Below are 11,720 nucleotides of genomic sequence, written 5' to 3' on the forward strand. Positions count from 1 at the left end.
AAGAAAAAGCCAACTTTGAAAGAAAAAAGAAAATGAGTATTTTCTCTAAATATTAGAGAATAATTTCTTTTGCGCGATTTTTCTCCACCCCCCCATCCTGAAGAAAATATGAGGAAAGTTTGTTGATTTTTCATTATTTTTTTTATTAGTATGAAGAATTAATAAACATAATCTCAACAATATAAAAAATCAAACAGTATCTCATCACCACCCCACAACCGTCACAAACTGCAAACTCAACAATGATCAAAATAAAAGAACTAATGAAGACTCATCAACTTCAACAAATTCCAATATCAACAACAAAGAGAACTTGAATGTAATGAACCTCCTCAAAAATCCCCTGTCAAATGTATCTGTTACTTTTAATAATTGTGCAAATATTTCAATCTATCTGACAAAAAAATATGAGTAATGATAATAATAATAATAATAATAATAATTTATGTTTATTAATTCTTCATACTAATAAAAAAATAATGAAAAATCAACAAACTTTCCTCATATTTTCTTCAGGATGGGGGGGGGGTGGAGAAAAATCGCGCAAAAAAAATTATTCTCTAATATTTAGAAAAAATACTCATTTTCTTTTTTCTTTCAAAGTTGGCTTTTTCTTGATAGCATTTCTCTGCTTCCTGAGCGTTTCGAAGTATATTATCTGTTAGTATTTCATCGTGTTCACTAAACATATCTTCTTGTGTATTCATATTTCACTTTTTGAGTTAATTATTTATTATTATGTAGTTTATTTTTTAGCTTATTGCACTGCGATTTGTTTCGTTAAATAGTGTCTAATGGATCAGCTGATCGGTGTATGGTTGGGATAATGGGTTATGTTTGTACCGCAAGATGTCGCTAGGGGTTATTGAGAACGTGTAAAATACCAGTAAAATAGCATAGGACGCGTGTAAAACTGGGAACGTCTGTTAAGTGAAGAACGATTGGTGGTGCGTGTAAAATTCGACTTACCGACCTCGAAACGCCCCTGTTAACCTGCACTTTACACGTACGCATGACATAAAAAAGGTTTCTCAACATTCCTCCCGAAAATCACTTGTTTTTGAGATAGATGGACAATAAACAAAAGTATCATAATTGATCAGTCAAATATTTGAGGGAACAGAAAATGACGTTGCAAAAGTTCAATTATCTTGTTGATGAGTGATTTTAGAAGAAAATGTCAAAAGACAGTTTTTGTTGGAAATTTATTCAGCAACAAAAAAGGTCTGTTTGGTGAGGAACTAGATTTAGGGTGGATTGGGAGGTTAGAGGATCGTCGGTGTGAAATAATTGTTGAGAGTCTTGAACTAATATCCACGTGCATTTATTCTCGAGTTCGAACCACGCTTTGTCAAATTTACAAAAACAGTTTCTCACTTGTTGATCGTACTGAGTTAATTTAATTGTCTATAGTTTTAGCACTGTGAGTTACTGGTTGAATGGTCAACAAATAACGTGATTTTCTTTTACTGAATTTCTATCGCCGAGTTAATAGACGCTAATGTACTGTGGTCTAAACTCTACAGAGTTGAATTCCATTCGAAACGTGCTATACGACAGACCGTGATGTACTGACTCGCGTTGATTTACGGTGACTCTACTAGACCTGAGCGTTAACCCGGAAAAGGCCGATGATTTTCGTAATTGGCCGAGCTGATCGACCTTGGTCTTGGAGAGGTTGAGTTACGTTTCAAACATCCCGGGGGCATTCAACATCAGGGTTGTTGAATTACTGGTTGTCGTTCTGTTGGTCCTCTAGTTGATCTTCTTCTGGAGGTCCCAATCGTCCCGATGAACTCGTATCTGTCTAAACATCTTGGCGATGTCGGTGTCAAACACGAGCCTGTGCTTTCTCATCCATGTCTGATGAGCTGGGACTGGAGCCGTTGAAAACGACTCTCAGCTTTGTAGTGATGGCCTCTTCTCTCAGAACCCCGTGGTGTGGCAGATAATAAGTCAGTAGACTCGCGGTGACTCTACTAGACCTGAGCGTTAACCCGGAAAAGGTCGATGGTTTTCGTAATTGGCCGAGCTGATCGACCTTGGTCTTGGAGAGGTTGAGTTACGTTTCAAACAAGGTCTTTTGACATTACTCCATAAAATCTCTAGTCTTTCATATAAATAGACAATTAACTAGGATTTCATGATTAATCATCCAAATATTTGAGAGAAGAGGAAAAATGATGTTAAAAATGTTGAATTATCGTGTTGACGAGTGATTTTAGAGGGAAACGTCGAAAGACAATGTTTGTTGGAAATTTATTGAGATACAAGAAAGGTTTTTTGACATTTTCTCTGGAAATTACTGGTTCTCCAGAAAAATTGACGATTAACTAGAATTGTAGAAAAAAAACAAACCATTTCGATCACTGAGACTTTCCCCTCTCGATTCTGACATTATCATGTCTAATTCATCAAAAGACACTGCATCATCATTGCCATCATTGAGCTCGTCCTGATCAAAAAAATGTGGTTGAGACACATTTGAGTTACATTCTCTGAAATAATGCGTGGAATTGATTGATTCAAAACAATTCTTAAATTATCAGAGAGTCAACACTGTACCTGTGGCCTGATTGAGTCGACACTGGTCTTTGCAGGTCATGTTGGGCTGCATTTGATTGCAGTATCCTCAAGTTTCTTTCAATTCTCTGTTGACTACGTCGAGAATATTGTTCAAATAGCACTGGTCTGCCACGAATATTATCCTCATCCATTATGGATTTAAGTATTTGAATCTTCTTTTCGCAGCATAGAATGCACATACAGCATGAGCATGTAAATAATGTAGAGTGACAGGTTAACAGGAGAAATTGAGGTTATATCCCTGCTGATTATGCACGATCAGTCGATCACAGTCATACGATCCTTCTTCAATTGCGTCGTGTGCAAACTAATTCTGCTTTTTATTTCTATGCGTCCAATTATTCAAACTAATCAAACACTTCTCGAATCTTTGAATATAATTTAGAGCGTACGGAGTTGTATCGAGTTGGTTGACGTAGTACTCGTGAGTGGCTCAGCGCCGCTAGTGTTTCCGGTGCACGTCACGCCACCGGCTCTTCCTCGTGACGAGGTACCAGCGGCTAGTAGTCATCTTGCTAGGTTCTCTCTGATCACTTATCTCGCCAATTTTTCACACACCGTAGAAGCATTTATTGCACCAGTTGTTCATTCAATTTTTATTTGATTGACAAGATCATTAATGTGAAAATCTTTCGAAGTGAAGTTCAGTGAAAAAAAAATCAAAAAATTAGTGGATAAAGACTAAATGCGAAACGGTGACCGTGTAGCCCGTCTGACGCCGGCGTCGAACCCGTCCAACGAATTTTTTAGAGATACTGAATATTTCAGTCGAAATCCTCATAAACATGTGGGCCCTGGTGCTTTTCCCTGAAGAGAAAAACGAAGCAGTGATCAAGGAAGACCAGATCTGTCTTTGGAAAATGGCAAAAAGTCCAGCCAAGGAGACATTTTACAAGTTAAATGGGAGGAGAAGACATACAAAGCAAAAATTATTCGATTCAGCAGTAAGTACCTCAAATTTCATTGTTGTACATAATATAGTCAGGATAATAATGTGAATATTGAGGAAAAATAGAAAATATATTGGCGAAAAATGGGTTGTTTCCTAGCGGATTCACTAAGATTTTCCAGAGTTTTTTCATACGTGTCAAGTACGTGAATTGCTGATTTGTGGCCTATTCACATCACACCCGCATTCCAACCTTGTTTTGTTTGGTTTCTGATCGTTTTATCCGGTTTCAGCATCGAAACATTACCTAGAAAAACTGAATGTGGATCGAGATACGTCAGAGGTTATTCTACCAACACCCAAAGAAGCCAAATTGAATAAGGAGACTAACGTGGCTCAAAATCGAGTTTTGATTAAAAAAAAAAGAATTAGATAATATCAAAAAAGCTACGAAGAGGAAATTTGACTAGGAACTTCTCGCATCAATGGCAGGCCCATCAGGGTCCGTTAATAAAAAATGTAAATCGCCGAACAATGACGTCGATAAGTATTTACTTATGAAGACGAAGCAAATTGCTGGAGGAAAAAAGAATATTCCAAAATTACCTCCATTGAAGAGAGATCACAGTGGCACACCAATTTCACCGAATGCTGTCAAAACAGACGAATTGAATGAAATAAAAAATATCAATTGTTCGTTCTGTCGCCCGTTTTCATCCATTCAAGGTTTGTTTTATTATATCAGTATTAGTCCTCAATATTCAACAGTGTAATTAAATAATCTGATGACTATATAATTAATTTACTTTAGCCACTCCTGAGATGATTATGGTGTTCCAACACGTCACCAATCATTTGCGCCTCCGATTGGAAAATCAAGCAGGAGGTTCTAATTCGGGGGTAATCATACAATTTTTTATTTTCAAATTCTCGATGAATCTCAAAATCGAGTGATTCTAGGGAAAAATGTCCAGAAACCTTTTTTGTTGCTGAATAAATTTCCAACAAAAATTGTCTTTTGACATTTCCCTCTAAAATCACTCGTCAACACGATAATTCAACATTTTCAACATCATTTTTCCTCTTCTCTCAAATATTTGCATGATTAATCATGAAATTCTAGTTAATTGTCTATTTATATGGAAGACTTGAAATTTTAGGGAGAAATGTCAAAAGACCTTGTTTGAAACGCAACCCAACCTCTCCAAGACCAAGGTCGATCAGCTCGGCCAATTACGAAAATCATCGGTCTTTTCCGGGTCAACGCTCAGGTCTAGTAGAGTCACCGTAAATCAACGCGAGTCAGTATATCACGGTCTGTCGTATAGCACGTTTTGAATGGAATTCAACTCTGTAGAGTTTAGACCACAGTACATTAGCGTCTATTAACACGGCGATAGAAATTCAGTAAAAGAAAATCACGTTATTTATTGACCATTCAACCAGTGACTCACAGTGCTAAAACTATAGACAATTAATTCAATTCAGTACGATCAACAAGTGACAAGGTGTTTTTGTAAATTTGACGAAGCGTGGTTCGACTCGAGAATAAATACACGTTGATATTAGGTCAAGACTCTCAACCATTATTTCACACCGACGATCCTCTAACCTCCCAATCCACCCTAAATCTAGTTCCTCACCAAACAGACCTTTTTTGTTGCTGAATAAATTTCCAACAAAAAATGTCTCTTGACATTTCCCTCTAAAATCACTCGCCAACACGATAATTCAACATTTTTAACATCATTTTTCCTCTTCTCTCCAATATTTGCATGATTAATCATGAAATTCTAGTTAATTGTCTATTTATATGGAAGACTAGAGATTTTAGGGAGAAATGTCAAAAGACCTTTTTTGTTGCTGAATAAATTTCCAACAAAAATTGTTTCTTGACATTTCCCTCTAAAATCACTCGTCAACGTGATAATTCAACATTTTTAACATCATTTTTCCTCTGCTCTCAAATATTTGACTGATTAATCATGACATTTTATTTAATTCTCCATTTATCAAAAAAACGAGTTATTTTAGGGAGAAATGTCAAAAAACAGTTTATGTATCTGAATCAATTTCAAACGAAAAATGTCTTTTGACATTTTCCTCCAGATCCCTCATTAACAAGATAATCCAACATTTGAAACATCTTTTCTTTCCCCCAAAACATTTGAATTATCCATATCGACATTTCGCTGGAGTGTCTAATTATCTAGAACGTGAGTGATTTTACGGAAGGATGTCCTTGACATCTTACTGGAAAACTATTCTTTAATAAAATAATTGAATGTTCAACAATGCAGCTCTGATATTCAAGTTGATTTTCTCTTTATCTCCACTAGGAAGTAGATGCAAATGGATCAGGGGTGAATATTCCAGAATGGAAGATTCCCACTGCTGGAAAAGTAGAATTGATGTCAGGATCAGGAGTATGGTTGAACAGTGGCCAACTTTCAATTATGACCAGCTCGCTCCGTGGAGATCCTAATGAATTGACAAGAAACCTTCTCAGGTGGATTGTAACTGACAAAGAGTTGGCAGTCTCATGTGCACTTGGTAATAGTGAAGACAAGAAGGAATTGGATCCCGTGATGTATCAAGCAGTACGAGGTATCGCCTGAACTTTCAATCATCTATTTCATATCTTCCATCGAATAAAAATCAATTCTAGTTTTTAATCAAAAGAATAACGCAATTCCCATGGTTTCAGCGTACGTTACAAAGGAAACTGGAGTTCATGATGTACCATTCCATCGTATTGGAAACCAGAAGTGCCAACAATTAGCTAGGAAATATGGCATCCCTCGAAAGCCGAAGGGTTCCACAAAGACGGCAGCTGGGAGACGAGTTCGCTCAAATAAATCTCTCAAGCGAAGTAAATCAACTGTATCTTCTAGTGATAGAAGTATTGATTCCACTGTCGCCTTAGGGATTGGAGATTCCGACGCAGCACGTGAAGAGTAAGCACTCCACAGAAAATCATCTCCACAAAAGTACGAAAAATTCAAGAAGAAAAGACGTGGAAAGGAGGAGGAACAAGACTCCGATTCTGCATTAGATGAATTTTCAAAGTGGACAGCTCGTGAATTGGACAAGCGTGGTATAGATCTGAATTCGGCATCGTCCCTGCCAATGGGGCTCTCCACATCATGTCAATCAGGATATATGGACATCGATCTGATCGATAATGAATTTGCAGTGAATGAGTGCAAAACTTCCACTCCCACTAAGCAACAGGTGAAGGCAGCAACCCTCGATAATTCTTCTCAATATTTACTGGGACGTCGTTCATCGTAAAGCTTCTCGAATTCCTTGGATTGGATGAACGCTCAACAGTCCAACAAACTGGTACGTCCGAAGAATAAGAGCCAACTGAGGGGAAATGGAAAAGGGAAGTCTTCTACATACGTGCCCACACTGACAGACGCTCTGAGGCCGAAGAATATGAATCTCAACAGTTCGTTGAGCATTACTCCAAGTGGCTTGATCGCTGCTGGTCAGAGCACCGAGACCTTCTCAGTTGAAGCCCAGTGTGAGATAACTAGTGGTAGCAGTAATAAAGAAAACGCCACTTACATGAATTCTACACCAACAGTTCCTATGCACGAGACTACCCAAGTGAATCCCCACAACCGGCCAATGAGCTACGCTGGGTCAATTCCAACAACCTCCCATCAGCACTGTCACACTGAGACGATTCTCCCATTCATCCAAGTCGAAGCTACCTCAGTAAATTCACAAAATTTTTCAGTGACTCACGTGAATCCTGCTGCAGTCATTCCCTATCAGCAACAGTATTTTGGTGGATCTCATCAACAACAACCATGGCCCTATCCCCATAACTTCGCTTATCGTGGACCAAAATGGTAATGTAAACCCCTACAATAATTATCAGAGTGATTGGTATGGGAACCCTCAATTTAATAATAATGAGTTCTCCAACAACGGGCCTAGCAACAAAAATGTTCCATATCAAAAGTTTTAAAGGACGAAATGGGGATTTCCAGAATTTTCCATGTTTTTTCACAGTTTTATTATTTTTTTTGTGATATTTTATTTGTGGCAGAAATTGCTGAAAGCTATAGGGCTAGAAGTAGTTGAATATGTATTATTATAATAAGGAATAAGAAGTGAGAAAATTCTGAATATTGAAAGTCCAAAACGTAAAAATCTTAATTTCACAAATATTCTCTGTTTTTATATTTTTATAGTTCTCTCTTTATTCATTTTCCTTGTCAGGATGAGGAGAAATGAGAGTAGAATTTTGAGCCACATTTGATAAACTATGTTTCAATCATCACGATGTACCTCAGAAACTCAAAATTGCTTGGTTAGAAGCTGGAGTGCATTTGGCATAATGAGGAATAAGGGCGGAGGAAAATTGCAATGTCAAATTTCTGAGGGTCATATCTCGAGTGCAAAAATATTTCTTTTTTTCTATTTTTTTTTCTTCACTGTTATCTTTTTTTTTTCTAATTGTTTCCGATTTTTTTTTTTTCATAATGAAAACAAAAGAGGGCGAAATCTGTCCCCATATATGTAATGATATATCTTTTATCACGACCTATTTCATTCAATTTCCTCATTAAATTTAAGAATAGCTTCATGTTATTAGCATTAATCTCGTTCAATTCCCGATACTTTAATGAAAAACACAAGAAAGAAAGGGAATCTGTTCCCTAATTAAAGGAAAAAATGAGTGGTACTGTTCTGCAGTAATTTATACCTGTTATATATTGTGCAAAATATGCTATGCGTTTATTGTACGCGAAGAATAAATGTTTCACAATCGTCTCATATAAATAAATAGTTCCTCTGCAATTAATTGTTAATTTATTAATCAACGTATTCAGCGGTAATTTCTTATGCATCATCCCTTGAGAATCTCTCCCAAACAAAACTCCAGGTGAGTCTCTCAACGAAAGATTAACACAGAATCTCTACATCGTCTCTCAGAGTCTCTGCAACTGAGACGTTCATGGACTCATCGTAAGTCTCTGTACAGTACCTCTAATGGCGCGGAGAGGGACTTTTCGAAAGACGGAGACTGGAGTCTTTCGGCACAACAGAGACGCGATTTTTTCATATGGACCCAAACAAGCGTTACATTTCTGATCCAAAATTGATCAAAATCAGTTTTTACTGGTCAGCCTCTTATTCTATCCTAATTTGAATTTCCACTTTGGTGATTCATTCATTCATGTTTCATAGAATGGTATTCAATTCTCTTGTGTTTGTTAGGCGGGGTTCATGAAAATTCGCGGCAAGACGATGGTACGCATGAAAACTGCCTTACTTTCTCCATTCGTTCGAGATATTGTCCATGCTTTTTTCAAAAACGATATGGAAACTTCCCTGATCATGAGCGGTATAACCGGCCTGAAAATTCACAAAAACTTCAAAATTTAATTTTTCTCTGAGATCTGATCAAGAAAAAAAAATACGAGAAAATTCCCAGTGAGGTAGGACACTCAGATATTTCTCACCTTAAGAAACATTATATTTATTTCAGATGAGTTAAAAACTTGTCACTAACGCTCGCATTCCCCAAAATTGAATTTCTGGAGTGAAGTCGGGGCTCACGGTAACCTGAGTTAACCCGGAAAATGGAAAATGTTGAGAGTTGACTCCCATCACTGTTGCCCGTATACACACGTGAAACGTTAGAATGAGGTGAATTAGTGGATTCAGCGCTGGTAAGGTGCGCTCAGGTACTCCTTGTGTGAGTGTATGCTACTTGGAAACGGATAGCATTTGTCCAACGGCATACTGGGTGGACTGTCGTGAGTGCATTCTCGCGTCATGACCCTGCAACTTAATTGGAGCTTCTCCGTGAGAGAGCCCGAGCTTTCTAAATCTACCTGCGTGTCGACGCTATCTCTGTGAGTCTACTATGAAGTTACGGTAACGAAACATTGCTTTAATGCAGCAGAAAGACGGTAAAACTCATAACCAAGTTCATTTGGAAAGAAATAGTGGAGGGACCATCTCCTTCTTTCCCATTATTTTGGAGTTCAGGTGGCATTCGAAAACGACTGGATTAATTAACCAGAGAAACTTGCGAAGGAAAATTTGTGTCATGAATTCCGTTTGCCCCAATAAATCGCAAGTTCCAGCGAATAAACGTTTCTAAATAAATTACGAACAAAATTAGGGATTAGAAATGAAGGGTCAGAATCTAGGGTCGCAGCGCTTAAAATGATGGTCAAAATAAGGGTTACAAGGATCAGATTGAAGGGTTACATGGGTGAGATTCAGGGTTACAAGGGTATAAGGGTATAAACAAGGCTCATGGAGGTCAAAATAAGGTTCAAAATAAGGGCCAGCGGATTTAAAGGGGTAATGGAGTTTGAAATAAGGGTCTAAATAAGGGTCATGGAGGTCAAAATGAAGGTTAGAGTAAGATCCTAAATAAGGGTCATGTGAATCAATGTAAGGGTTAGAATAAGGGTCATGGGGGATGAAATAAGGGTTAGAATAAGCGTCTAGATAAAGATCATCTAGGTCAAAATAAGGGTTAGAATAAAGGTCTAAATAAGTGTCATGGAGGTCAATATAAAGGTTACAATAAGGGTCTACATAAGGGTCATGGAGGTCAAAATAAGGGTCAGAATAAGGGTCATGGGGTTCAAAATAAAAGTCATGGGAGATAAAATAAGGGTTAGAATAAGCGTCTAGATAAAGGTCATCAAGGTGACATTAAGGGTTAGAATAAGGGTCTAACTAAGAGCCATGGGGGTCAAAATGAGGGTTAGAATAAGGGCATGCATAAGGGTCATGGAGGTCAAAATAAGGGTAAGAATAAGGGTCATGGAGTTCAAAATAAGGGTCATGGGGGTCAAAATAAGAGTTGGAGTAAGGGTCATAAGGATCAAAATGAGGGTCAGAATAAGGTGCATGGGGGTCATACGGGGTTCCCTCTATATATTATCAAAATCCAAATCAACTTCTGGTGATGTAAATTTGGTAATTGAAATTGAGACTCCAAAATTAAGGGTCAAAATAAGGGTCCGGGAGGTCATGGAGGTCATATGGCGGTTGGCGAGCGGTGCGAGCAGGGGCGTAGTCCCCTAGTCTTCTACTACCTTCAAAAACTGACATTCTCATCCATTCGCAACGGAGCCATCGTCATATTTGAATTCACCAAATGTTCCTTCGAACATCTACAATCCCTTTTTGGAGCCTAAACTTTCCACTCCTCCTGAAAACGCAATTGGCCCATGCATCCCATTATTAAACTGTCAATTAGAGAATTTGCATGACTCAAATGCAATTACACAAAATACATTCGTTAACTTGAAACGTGCAATTGCATCTCCAATTGGATAATGAAAATAGGGGTTCATTTCCACGTGCAAAACTTTAACATCCAAATGTGCTGCACAATTTGCAATCGTAAGCCTTAAAAACGTAAATGAATTTTTCAGGTCTCTGACTGCAATTCAAAATTCTCGCGAAACTTTCCCCAAAACTAAATCCCCATTGTAGTAGTACCTCCGCTGCGTTTCATCGATTTTTGGTTGAACTACACCCGTGGGAGGAGTAAGTGAGTGCGAACAGCTTGAAAATTAGATGGAATATCTCAGTTTCAACTGACGTAAATCTCAATGAGCAAATGCGAAGCAACATCGGGGTGTATTCATTCCGACGTGTGCATCGTATTTTCAAATGCAAAAGTACATTTGGAATAGTGAAAAAAGAAGGACCGGGAGAATAAACATCAGAGAGGTGGAATGAAAAGACGAATCCTGTTAGCATTTCCACAGGGAAATTATTCATGTTTTACATTTTCTGATTCACTTTTTTTTCGGGGTGCACCAGGGGAGAAATGGTTATTCAGATTAATGGAATAACAAAATTTTGGGGTTCGCGGAGAGAATTTTGTAATTATAATTTGACACTGTCTAATTAGGTTGTGATGGTGAATGGGGGAAAACTCCAAAAAAACTGGAAATTTTTACGAACATTCGGAAATAATTGGGAGGAAAAAAGATGAATCTTCTGTTTTTATTCCGAAAGTGAATTGTATCGAACAATTGGAATTTTTTCGGTAATGAGTACAAGGGGGCTGCGCCCCCCGCTCGCTCTGCTCGCCAACCTCCATATGACCCCTATCATCCTTATTCTGACCTTTTCGGCCCTTAATCTGACCCTCATGACCCTTAATCTCACCCTTATGACCCTTATTCTGACCCTCATGACCGTTATTTAAACCCCTATGACCCTTCATTGTGGATGGCGCCTCGGA

This window comes from Diachasma alloeum, unplaced genomic scaffold, assembly GCF_001412515.2.
Source record: "Diachasma alloeum isolate Michigan unplaced genomic scaffold, Dall2.0 Dall_scaffold_00202, whole genome shotgun sequence".
NCBI classification, from domain to species: domain Eukaryota; kingdom Metazoa; phylum Arthropoda; class Insecta; order Hymenoptera; family Braconidae; genus Diachasma; species Diachasma alloeum.